Below are 12,013 nucleotides of genomic sequence, written 5' to 3' on the forward strand. Positions count from 1 at the left end.
TAGCAAAGCCCCTGAGGCTGATCCTACCGAGGCCCTTATGCTGCTCCTAAGTCATGCCCTGACACTATCCTTAGCTAAGGCCCTGACACTAGGCCTCACTCAAGCTCTGTCACTCTTCCTAAGTCTGGCTGTGAGGCTGTCCCTACCTGAAGCCCTGACACTGGTCCTAAATTCGGCCCTGATGCTCTAAGTAACTAAGGTCTTGGCACTATCCCTAGGTCATGTCCTGACACTATCCCTAGACCTTAACCTAACCTTGCCTTTAACTAAGGTCGAGTCTCTTATACCAACTATATCCCTGACGCTGTCCCTAACTAAGGCCCCGAAATTGGTCTTGAGGCCGTGAACCTGTCCCTAACTGAGACCTGGAGGCTCGTCCTAAGTCAGGCCCTGACACTGTCTCTAAGACCCTGCTGCCATCAATATCTAAAGTCCTGACATTATCCTGAGCTAATAACCTGACCCATGTCTTACCAAGGTCCTGAAACTGTCCCAAAGTAAGCCCTGACCCTGTCCCTAAGGGAGGTCCTGAGGATGTCCCTAACAGAGGCCCTGAGAATGTCTTTAACGAAGACCCCAATGCTGATCCTACAGAGGTCCTTATCCTGCTCCTAGGTCATGCCCTGACACTGTCCCTCACTCAGGCCCTAGAGATAGGCCTCACTTAGGCCCTGATAGTTAGGCTCTGACGCTACCCCTACATCAAGCCCTGACACTGGTCCTGATTAAGGACCTGACACTGGTCCTAACTAAGGCCCTGATGCTCTCAGTAACTGACATCTTCACGCTATCCCTAGCTCACTTCCTGACACTATCCCTGGCCTGGAAGCTGACTCTGTCCCGAGCTAATTTCCTGCCTCTTATCCTCACTGAAGCCTTAATGCTCTCCCTAACTAAGGCCCAGACTAGTCCTAACTAAGGCCCTGACACTGTCTCTAACTAAGGCCTGGAATCTGTCCCTAATATAGGCCCTGCTGCCGGCAATAACTAAAATCCGGACACTATCCTGAGCTAATATCCTGACCCATTTCTAACCAAGGTCCTGACACTGTCCCTAAGAAAGCCCTGTCACTGTCCCTAAGTGAAGGCCTGAGGCTGTGCCTAACTCAGGCCCTGAAGCTATGCCTACCTGAGGCCTTGTCGCTGTGACTACCTCAGGCCCTCATCATGTCTTTAACTAAGACCCTATTGCTGATCCAACAAAGGCCCTGATGCTGTTCCTACATCATGCCCTGACAGTGTTCCCAGCTAAGGGCCTGACGCTAGGCCTCACTCAGGTCCTGTCGCTCTCCCTAAGTCAGGCTCTGACACTGTCCCTACCTGAAGCCCTGACACTGGTCCTAAATTAGGCAATGATGCTCTAAGTAGCTATTGCCTTGACACTATCCCTAGGTCATTTCCTGACGCTATCCCTAGACCTCAACCTAACCTTGTCTTTAGCTAATGTCGAGTCTCTTATGATAACTAAATCCCTGATGCTGTCCCTAACTAAGGCCCTGAATTTAGTCCCGAGGCTGTGAACCTGTCCCTAACTGAGGCCTGGAGGCTGTCCTTAACAAAGGCCCTCAACTTATCTTTAACTGAGGCCCTGAAACTCTCCATAATTAAGGACTGAGACCGTCTCTAACTAAGGCCCTGAGTCTGTCTTTAACTAGTGGCCTCACTCTTTCCCTAACAAAGGTTCTGACACAGTCCCTAACTAAGACCCTGATATGGTCCCTATAACTTCAGCTGTCCCTCATTAATGCCCTGATGCGGCCCATAAATGATGTACTGAAGACGGCACTAAGGTCCAGACAATGTCACTAATGACCCAAAATGTCTCTTACTAAGGCCCTCAAATTACCTCTAACTGAGGCCCTAATGATGTCCATAACTAAGTCCCTGACACTATCTCTAACTAAGACCCTCAAGTTATCTTTAACTGAGGCCATGACAGTGTCCCTAATGAAGAACCTGACACTGTCTCTAACTAAGGCCCTGAGTCTGTCTTTACCTAACAGCCTCACTCTTTCCCCAACTACTCCCTGATGCTGCCCCTACCCAAGGCCCTGACGGTGTGCCTAATTGCCTGAGCTGTCTTTCACTAATACCCTGACCCTGTCCATAACTAACGCCCTGATGATGTCCCTAACGAACAGCCTGAAGTGTCTCTTACTAAGGCCCTCAAGTTTTTCTCTGAGGCCCTGACACTCTCCCTAATTAAGGCCTTGACACTGTCTGTAAGTAATGGCCTGATACAGCTCCTACCTGAGATGCTGATGCTCTCACTAAGACCTTGAAGTCTCTAGCTGAGAAGCTGACACTGTCTGTAACCAATTTCCTGACTTTTTCCTTAATTAACATCCTAATTTTGTCCCTAAATAACGCCCTGACACTGGTCCTAACTACGGCCCCGACGCTGACCATATCTAAGGCCCTGACAATGTCCCTAATACACTTAGATGTCCCTCACTGGGGTCCTGATCCTGTCCATTACTAAGGCCCTGAATATGTGCCTGAGGACGTCTCTGACCCTGTCCTTAGGCCCTGACCCTCTTTCTTACTAAGGGCCTTGATGCTGTCTCTACAGAAGGCCCTGACACTGCCCCTAAATAACGGCCTGACACTGGTCCCAAGTATGGACCTGATCCTGTCCATAACTAAGGCCCTGAAGATGTCCCTCATTAAGTCTCTGACACTGCCCTTAATAAGCCCCTGACACTGTCCCTAGCTAATGGCCTAAGCTATAATTTACAAAGTCTCTAACACTATCCCCAAGACGCTGACACCCTCCCTAACTTAGGCTTTGATGCTGTCCCTTAGTGCCTAAGCGGTCACAAAATAACACCCTGATTCTGTTCCTAAGGCCCTGAATATATCCCTAAGAAAGTCTCTGTAGTGTCCTTAACTAACGGCCTACACTGTCTCTTACGATGGCCCTCAAGTGATCGCTGAGGGCCTGACAACACTGTCCCTAACTCAGGCCCTGTTGCTGGCCCTAACTAACGTCCCGATGCTCTTCCTAACTAAGGCCTTGATGCCGATTCTACCTGAGGCCCTAAAACTGTCTGTAACTAATGACCTGACTCTTTCCCTAACTAACACCCTAATTTTGTCCTTCATTAATTCCCTGACACTGGTCGACACTACAGCCCTGATGCTGGCCCAATCTAAGGGCTTGACGATGTCCCTAATAGCCTTAGATGTCCCTCACTGTTGGCCTGACCCTGTCCCTCCCCAAGGACCTGACCCTCTTCCTAACTAAGGCTATGATGATGTCTCTACCTGAGGCACTGTCACTGTCTATAATAACGGTCGACTCTTTCCCTAACACCCTGATGCTGTCCCTAATAGCCTCATGTATCTCTCAATAACGCCCTGATCCTGTCCATAACTAAGGCCCTGAATATGTCCCTAAGTATGTCTCTGACGCTGTCCTTAACTAAGGCCCTGATGCTTTCTCTACCTAAGGCACTGACACTATCTATAATAATGGCCTGACTCTTTCTCTAACTAATACCCTGATGCTATCCCTAATTGAGGCCCTGAAGATGTCCCTAATATCCTTAGGTGTTCCTCTGTATCACCCTGATCCTGTCCATAACTAAGGCCCTGAATATGTCCCTAGGTAAGTCTCTGACGCTGTCCCTAACTAAGGCCCTGATGCTGTCTCTACCTCAGAATCTGAAATTCTAATGTCCTGACTCTCCCTAACATCCTGACGCTGCCCCTAAGTGAGGCCTCGACACCTTAACTAAGGACTTGCCGCTGTCCCTACCTAAAACCCTGACACTGTCTGTAACTAATGACCTGACTCTTTCCCTAACTTACACCCTAGTTTTGGCCCTAACTAACGCCCTGACACTGGTTCTAATTATGGCCATGATGCTGGCCTAAGGCCCTGAAGATATCCCTAAGTAACAGCCTGAACTGTGTCTAACTAAGGCTCTCACATTATCTCTAAGTGAAGTACTGACACTGTCCCTAACTTAGGCCCTGATGCTGTCCCTTATAGTCTAAGCTGTCACTAAATAATGCCCTGATCCTGTCCATAACTAAGGCCTTGAATATGTCCCTAAGTACATCTCTGATGATGTCCTTAACAGCCTGAACTCTCTTCAAGTTATCTCTGAGGCTCTGACACTGGCCCTTCCTAAGGCCTCACCCCGGGGTTGTCCCAGGCTGCTGGGCAGTTTTCTCTTGTCCGCATCTCTAGCCAGCTGCCTGCCATCAGCTACTCTAAGATTCTGCAATGCAGTGGTCCCACGTGGGATGTGCCTGTGTAGGCTCACCTGCGGGAGAAGAGTCATGGCCACTCCGCCCTCCAGGGGGCTGCGGCTCATGGTAGGAACCTCTCAGCCAGTGTCTGGACACAGGGTTCTGTGTGCTTGTTTGTTGTAAATCCCTTGGAGTTACCTCTAACATTTTTTAAATGGATATCCCCCCCTCTGCATATTTATAATATAAATTATTTACCACACTAAAATCCAGGAATGACATTATTAGAATGAGCAGGAGAACACTGGATGTCCACCCCCCGCAATGATCTATTACTTGGAGGATTTTAAATTCTAATGAGAAAACACTGAGTCTCCTCACCCTCTTGGGCGTCAGCACAAGGCGGGAATCAGCTGCATCCTTTATTTATCCCTCTGATTTTCCAGAACATTTCCTTCCAGGAGAAATCTCTGGGTTCTGTGGGAGCTGTGAGTGGTGGCCGTCAGGTAAATCTGAGACTGAAAAGCAAGAGGAAGAGAGACAGAGGAGGAGATGAGAATAGGTGATGGGGAGAAGCAGGGGCGTCCACGTTCAATCGCAGGCTGAGAGTCTGGGTTAGTCTCCAGCGAAGCTAAGGACCACCAGGTTCTGGCCCCACTGGCCTTGTCACCTGGTGTGGGGACTGGGGACAGCCAAACCACCATGGCCACTCTCAGAGAAATCAGGAAGGTTGGAGGGCACCCCTGAGAGCCAGATTGAAAATGGTCATGCTGTGAAATAATAAGATGCCCTTTCAGAAAAGTGAAGACGGTTCTCTTGGTTCTCAAAGACTTGCAAATACTCTGTGTCCTTCTGGAGGCATGCTGAAGCCTTCAGCCTTTGAGGGCAGTAATGGGAGGGCATCTGGGCTCAAAACCATCCAGCTCTCACTCCCTGAGGGTGCTGAGGATGACCCGTGTCCACCCCTCGGGTGCTGTGGGGCCTGAAATCCCCTGATCACTGAGGACGGGAGGGGCCGCACAGACACTCCACTGGACCACGGGGGGCTTGGCTGCTGGGCTAGAGTCCTTTATCAGATACATGGTTTGCAAACATCTTGGGCCATTTTGGATGGTGGATTATCTTATTCCTTGCTCCTTTTATACACAACTGTTTTTCATTTTGAGGAAGTCCAATTCATCTATTTTGTCTTTTGTTGCTTGTGCTTTTGGTAGATCTATGAAATCATGACCAAATCCAAGGTCATGTAGATTTACTCTCATGTTTTCTTCTATGAGTTTTATAATTTTCGTTCTTGCATCTAGGCCTTTGGTCCATTTTGCATTGATTTTGTATATGGGGTCGGGGGAGGTAAGGGTCCAACTTTACTCTTCTGCATGTGGGTATCCAGTTGTTCCAGAACCTGTGCTCACTGTTTGGGAGAAAATACCTGCAAATGATGCGACCAACAAGGGTTTAATTCTAAAATATACAAACAGCTCATACAACTCAAAAAAAAAAAAAAAATAGGCAGAAGGTCTAAATAGACATTTCTCCAAAGACATACAGATGGCTAATAGGCACCTGAAAAGACACTCCACATCACTAATTATTAGAGAATGCAAATCAAAACTACAGTGAGTTACCACCTCACAGTGGTCAGAATGGCCATCATTAAAATGTGTAGAAATAAATGCTGGAAGGGGTGTGGAGAAAAGGGAACACTCCTACACTACTGGTGGGAATGTAAATTGATGCAGCCACTATGGGAAACAGTATGGAGGTTCCTCAAAAACTAAAAACAGAATTACCATATGAACCAGCAATCCCACTCCTGGGCACACATCCAGACAAAACTATAATTCTAAAAGATACGTGCACCCCAGCATTCACAGCAGCACTATTCACAACAGCCAAGACATGGAAGCAACCTTAATGTCCCTCAACAGATGAATGGATATAGATGTGGTACATATATACAATGGAATATTACTCAGCCATAAAACAGAATGAAATAATGCCATTTGCAGCTACATGGATGGACCTAGAGATTATCATACAAAGTGAAGTAAGTCAGACAGAGAACAACAAATACCATATGATATCACTTATATGTGGATTATAAAATGAGACCCAAATGAACCTATCTACAGGACAAAAACAGACTCACAAATATAGAAAGCAGACTTGTGGTTGTCAAGGGGAAGACAGGGGAGAGGGATGGATTGGGAGTTTGGGATTAGTAGATGCAAATTATTATATATATATAGGATGGATAAACAAGGTCTTACTGTACAGCACAGGGAACTGTATTCAATACCCTGTAATTAGCCATAATGGAAAAGAATATGAAAAATATGTATACATGTGTGTATGTACATATGAATCACTTTGCTGTACAGTAGAAATTAACACAACATTGTAGGCCAACTATACTTCAGTATCAATTAGTTTGAAGGCACTTTTATAAATCAGGTCTTATTTCTCTTGTCCTTTCATCCTGGGACAAATGTATAACAGAAACTAACCTGGATTACTCCGGGATGAACTCATATCACGCAGAACTTTAATTGTTGAACAAACCATGAATACCAGTTACACCATGGGAGGTCCTGATCCAATATGAAATTTGTAAACCTTGTATCAAGCCTGCAGAATCCACTAAATTTGGAAATTCAAACTGAAATGAAGCCACCTATCCCATGACTTCTCCACAACTAGTTATACACCATCAATTGGAAACCATATACAATCAAATGAATGTAGACAGAAACAACTATAGCCTTCCTGTTTTTTCCTTTTAGATGAAGACGGTATTTAAGGTGATGTCTTGGGCCGTTTCAGGGTGTTACTCAATTTCCTGGGTATCTGCCATGCACACAGGAGGTACACATGTTAGTTAACTTGCTTGTGCAACTATATGAAGGTAGTTAATACCACAAAACTGTATACGTAAAGTGAATTAAATGCTAAAGTCATGTTTTGTATTTTTAATGACAATGAAAAAGAAGTGCAGCGCTGATATTTGTTACAAAAATGAACATTAAAAACATTCTTAGTGAAAAAAGCCATACAGAAAAGGCCACCTAGATCCCATATTCATCTTGTCTGCTTCAAATCTATCACGGTTGTCCAAATGAGGGAGAAACTCAGTAATGGGTCCAGAAAAAGAAAACCGGATCAGGATGGAAAAAGACATCTTCATACAGTTGGGACAGCAGGTGAAAGTTGAAGTGGGGCTGAGTAATAAATTATAATGTGGACATCAGGATTTCTTCATTTAGCGGTTATGTGCTGGTTCCTTGGGCAAAACACACTGAGCATTTTGTGTGAAGTGGCAAACGTGAGTACTTTTTGCCATTATTGCAACTTTTCGGTACATTTTAAATTACTGGAAACTAAATTACTTTTCTAGACAACCATGTCAGTATCATGCCAGAAAATCAGATAAGACAGACATCAAATTTTGTTATAGAGGACAAGACTTACCCAGACCACGGTCAACCAAAGTTGTGATACTTATTTCCCTTGTAGGAGTCCGCATGGTATGAAGAGGCACCATGGGAGGAGTATATTAGTAGCTACCATCTCTTGGGTCCTGTGGATTACCTGGGGTACAGTAGAAACTGTGAGATTTTAGTATTGCAATTTTTCACATTACTTCAAAAAATATGCTAAAAAATAAATTCAGTAAAGTTGCAAAATATGGAATCAATATACACAAATCACTTTTGTTTCTATACACTAATAATGAACCACCAGCAAGAAAAATTAAGAAAACAATCCCACTGACAATTCCATCGAAAAGAACGAACTATTTAGCAATAAATCTAACCAAGGACATGAAAGACCTATACTCAGAAAACTATAAAGCATTGATAAAGAAACTGAAGACACAATAGAAAACAATACTCCATGCTCATGCATCAGAAAAATTACTATTATTAAAGTGTTTGGGAGAGGGGGAAGATGGCGGAAGAGTAAGACGCGGAGATCACCTTCCTCCCGACAGATACACCAGAAATACATCTACACGTGGAACAACTCCTACAGAACACCTACTGAACGCTGGCAGAAGACCTCAGACCTCCCAAAAGGCAAGGAACTCCTCATGTACCTGGGTAGGACAAAAAGTAAATAAATAAATAAACAGAGACAAAAGCATAGGGACGGGCCCTGCACCAGTGGGAGGGAGCTGTGAAGGAGGAAAGGTTTCCACACACTAGAAGCCCCTTCACGGGCGGAGACTGCAGGTGAGGGAGGGGGAAACTTCAGAGCCGAGGAGGAGAGCGCAGCCACAGGGGTGCGGAGGGCAAAGCGGAGAGATTCCCGCACAGAGGATCAGGGCCGACCGGCACTCACCAGCCCGAGAGGCGTGTCTGCTCCCCCGCCAGGGTGGGCGGGGCAGGGAGCTGAGGCTCGGGCTTCGGAGCGCAGGGAGAGGACTGGGGGTGGCGGCGTGAACACAGCCTGCAGGGGGTTAGTGCACCACAGCTAGCCAGGAGGGAGTCCGGGGAAAAGTCTGGAGCTGCTGAAGGGTCAAGAGGCTTTTTCTTCCCTCTTTGTTTCCTGGTGCGCGAGGAGAAGGGATTAAGAACGCTGCTTAAAGGAGCTCCAGAGACGGGCGCGAGCCGCGGGTAAAAGCGCGGACCCCAGAGACGGGCATGAGACGCTAAGGCTGCTGCTGCCGCCCCCAAGAAGCCTGTGTGCGAGCACAGGTCACTATCCACACCCACCTTCCAGGGAGCCTGTGCAGCCCACCACCGCCAGGGTCCCGGGATCCAGGGACAACTTCCCTGGGAGAACGCACGGCGCACCTCAGGATGGTGCAACGTCACGCCGGCCTCTGCCGCCGCAGGCCCGCCCCGCATCCGTGCCCCTCCCTCCCCCCGGCCTCAGTGAGCCAGAGCCCCCGAATCAGCGGCTCCTTTAACCCCGTCCTGTCTGAGCAAAGAACAGACGCCCTCCGGCGACCTACATGCAGAGGCGGGGCCAAATCCAAAGCTGAGCCCTGGGAGCTGTGAGAACAAAGAAGAGAAAGGGAAATCTCTCCCAGCAGCCTCAGGAGCAGCGGATTAAAGCTCCACAATCAACTTGATGTACCCTGCATCTGTGGAATACATGAATAGACAACGAGTCATCCCAAATTGGGGAGGTGGACTTTGAGAGCAAGATCTATGATTTTTTCCGCTTTTCCTCTTTTTGTGTGTATGTGTATGCTTCTGTGTGAGATTTTGTCTGCATAGCTTTGCTTCCACCATTTGTCCTAGGGCTCTATCCGTCCGGTTTTTTTGTTTGTTTGTTTGTTTGGGGTTTTTTTTTTTAATTTTTTTCTTAATAATTATTTTTTATTTAAATAACTTTATTATATTTTATCTTACTTTATTTTATTTTACTTTATCTTCTTTCTTTGTTTCTTTTTTCCTTCCTTCCTTCCTCCCTCCCTCCCTCCTTTCTTTCCTTCTTTCCTTCTTTCTTTCTTTCTTTCTACTTCTACTAATTCTTTCTTTCTACTTTTTCTCCCTTTTATTCTGAGCCGTGTGGATGAAAGGCTCTTGGTGCTGCAGCCAGGAGTCAGTGCTGTGCCTCTGAGGTGGGAGAGCCAACTTCAGTACACTGGTCCACAAGAGACCTCCCAGCTCCACGTAATATGAAATGGCGAAAATCTCCCAGAGATCTCCATCTCAACACCAACACCCAGCTTCACTCAACGACCAGCAAGCTACAGTGCTGGACACCCTATGTCAAACAACTAGCAAGACAGGAACACAACCCCACCCATTAGCAGAGAGGCTGCCTAAAATCATAATAAGTCCACAGACACCCCAAAACACACCACCAGACGTGGACTTGCCCACCAGAAAGACAAGATCCAGCCTCATCCACCAGAACACAGGCACTAGTCCCCTCTACCAGGAAGCCTACACAACCCACTGAACCAACCTTAGCCACGGGGGACAGACACCAAAAACAACGGGAACTACGAACCTGCAGCCTGCAAAAAGGAGACCCCACACACAGTAAGATAAGCAAAATGAGAAGACAAAAAAACACACAGCAGTTGAAGGAGCAAGATAAAAACCCACCAGACCTAACAAATGAAGAGGAAATAGGCAGTCTACCTGAAAAAGAATTCAGAATAATGATAATAAAGATGATCCAAAATCTTGGAAATAGAATAGAGAAAATGCAAGAAACATTTAACAAGGACCTAGAAGAACTAAAGATGAAACAAGCAATGATGAACAACACAATAAATGAAATTTAAAATACTCTAGAAGGGATCAATAGCAGAATAACTGAGGCAGAACGGATAAGTGACCTGGAAGATAAAATAGTGGAAATAACTACTGCAGAGCAGAATAAAGGAAAAAGAATGAAAAGAACTGAGGACAGTCTCAGAGACCTCTGGGACAACATTAAATGCACCAACATTCGAATTATAGGGGTTCCAGAAGAAGAAGAGAAAAAAGAAAGGGACTGAGAAAATATTTGAAGAGATTATAGTTGAAAACTTCCCTAATATGGGAAAGGAAATAGTTAATCAAGTCCAGGAAGCACAGAGAGTCCCATACAGGGTAAATCCAAGGAGAAACACGCCAAGACACATATTAATCAAACTGTCAAAAATTAAATACAAAGAAAACATATTAAAAGCAGCAAGGGGAAAACAACAAATAACACACAAGGGAATCCCCATAAGGTTAACAGCTGATCTTTCAGCAGAAACTCTGCAAGCCAGAAGGGACTGGCAGGACATATTTTAAGTGATGAAGGAGAAAAACCTACAACCAAGATTACTGTACCCAGCAAGGATCTCATTCAGATTTGATGGAGAAATTAAAACCTTTACAGACAAGCAAAAGCTGAGAGAGTTCAGCACCACCAAACCAGCTTTACAACAAATGCTAAAGGATCTTCTCTAGGCAAGAAACACAAGAGAAGGAAAAGACCTATAATAACAAACCTAAAACAATTAAGAAAATGGGAATAGGAACATACGTATCGATAATTACCTTAAATGTAAATGGATTAAATGCTCCCACCAAAAGACACAGACTGGCTGAATGGATACAAAAACAAGACCCATATATATGCTGTCTACAAGAGACCCACTTCAGACCTAGAGACACATACAGACTGAAAGTGAGGGGATGGAAAAAGATATTCCATGCAAATGGAAACCAAAAGAAAGCTGGAGTAGCAATTCTCATATCAGACAAAATAGACCTCTTTAAAATAAAAACCATTAGAAGAGACAAAGCAGGACACTACATAATGATCAAGGGATAGATCCAAGAAGAAGATATAACAATTGTAAATATTTATGCACCCAACATAGGAGCACCTCAATACATAAGGCAAATACTAACAGCCATAAAAGGGGAAATCGACAGTAACACATTCATAGTAGGGGACTTTAACACCCCACTTTTGCCAATTGACAGATCATCCAAAATGAAAATAAATAAGGAAACACAAGCTTTAAATGATACATTAAACAAAATGGACTTAATTGATATTTATAGGACATTCTATCCAAAAACAACAGAATACACATTTTTCTCAAGTGCTCATGGAACATTCTCCAGGATAGATCATATCTTGGGTCAAAAATCAAGCCTTGGTAAATTTAAGAAAATTGAAATTGTATCAAGTATCTTTTCTGACCACAACGCTATGAGACTAGGTATCAATTACAGGAAAAATATCTGTAAAAAATACAAACACATGAAGGCTAAACAATACACTACTTAATAACGAAGTGATCACTGAAGAAGTCGAAGAGGAAATCAAAAAATACCTAGAAACAAATGACAATGGAGACACGACA

Source organism: Grampus griseus (assembly GCF_964374135.1).
Source record: "Grampus griseus genome assembly, chromosome: 7".
Lineage (NCBI taxonomy): Eukaryota > Metazoa > Chordata > Mammalia > Artiodactyla > Delphinidae > Grampus > Grampus griseus.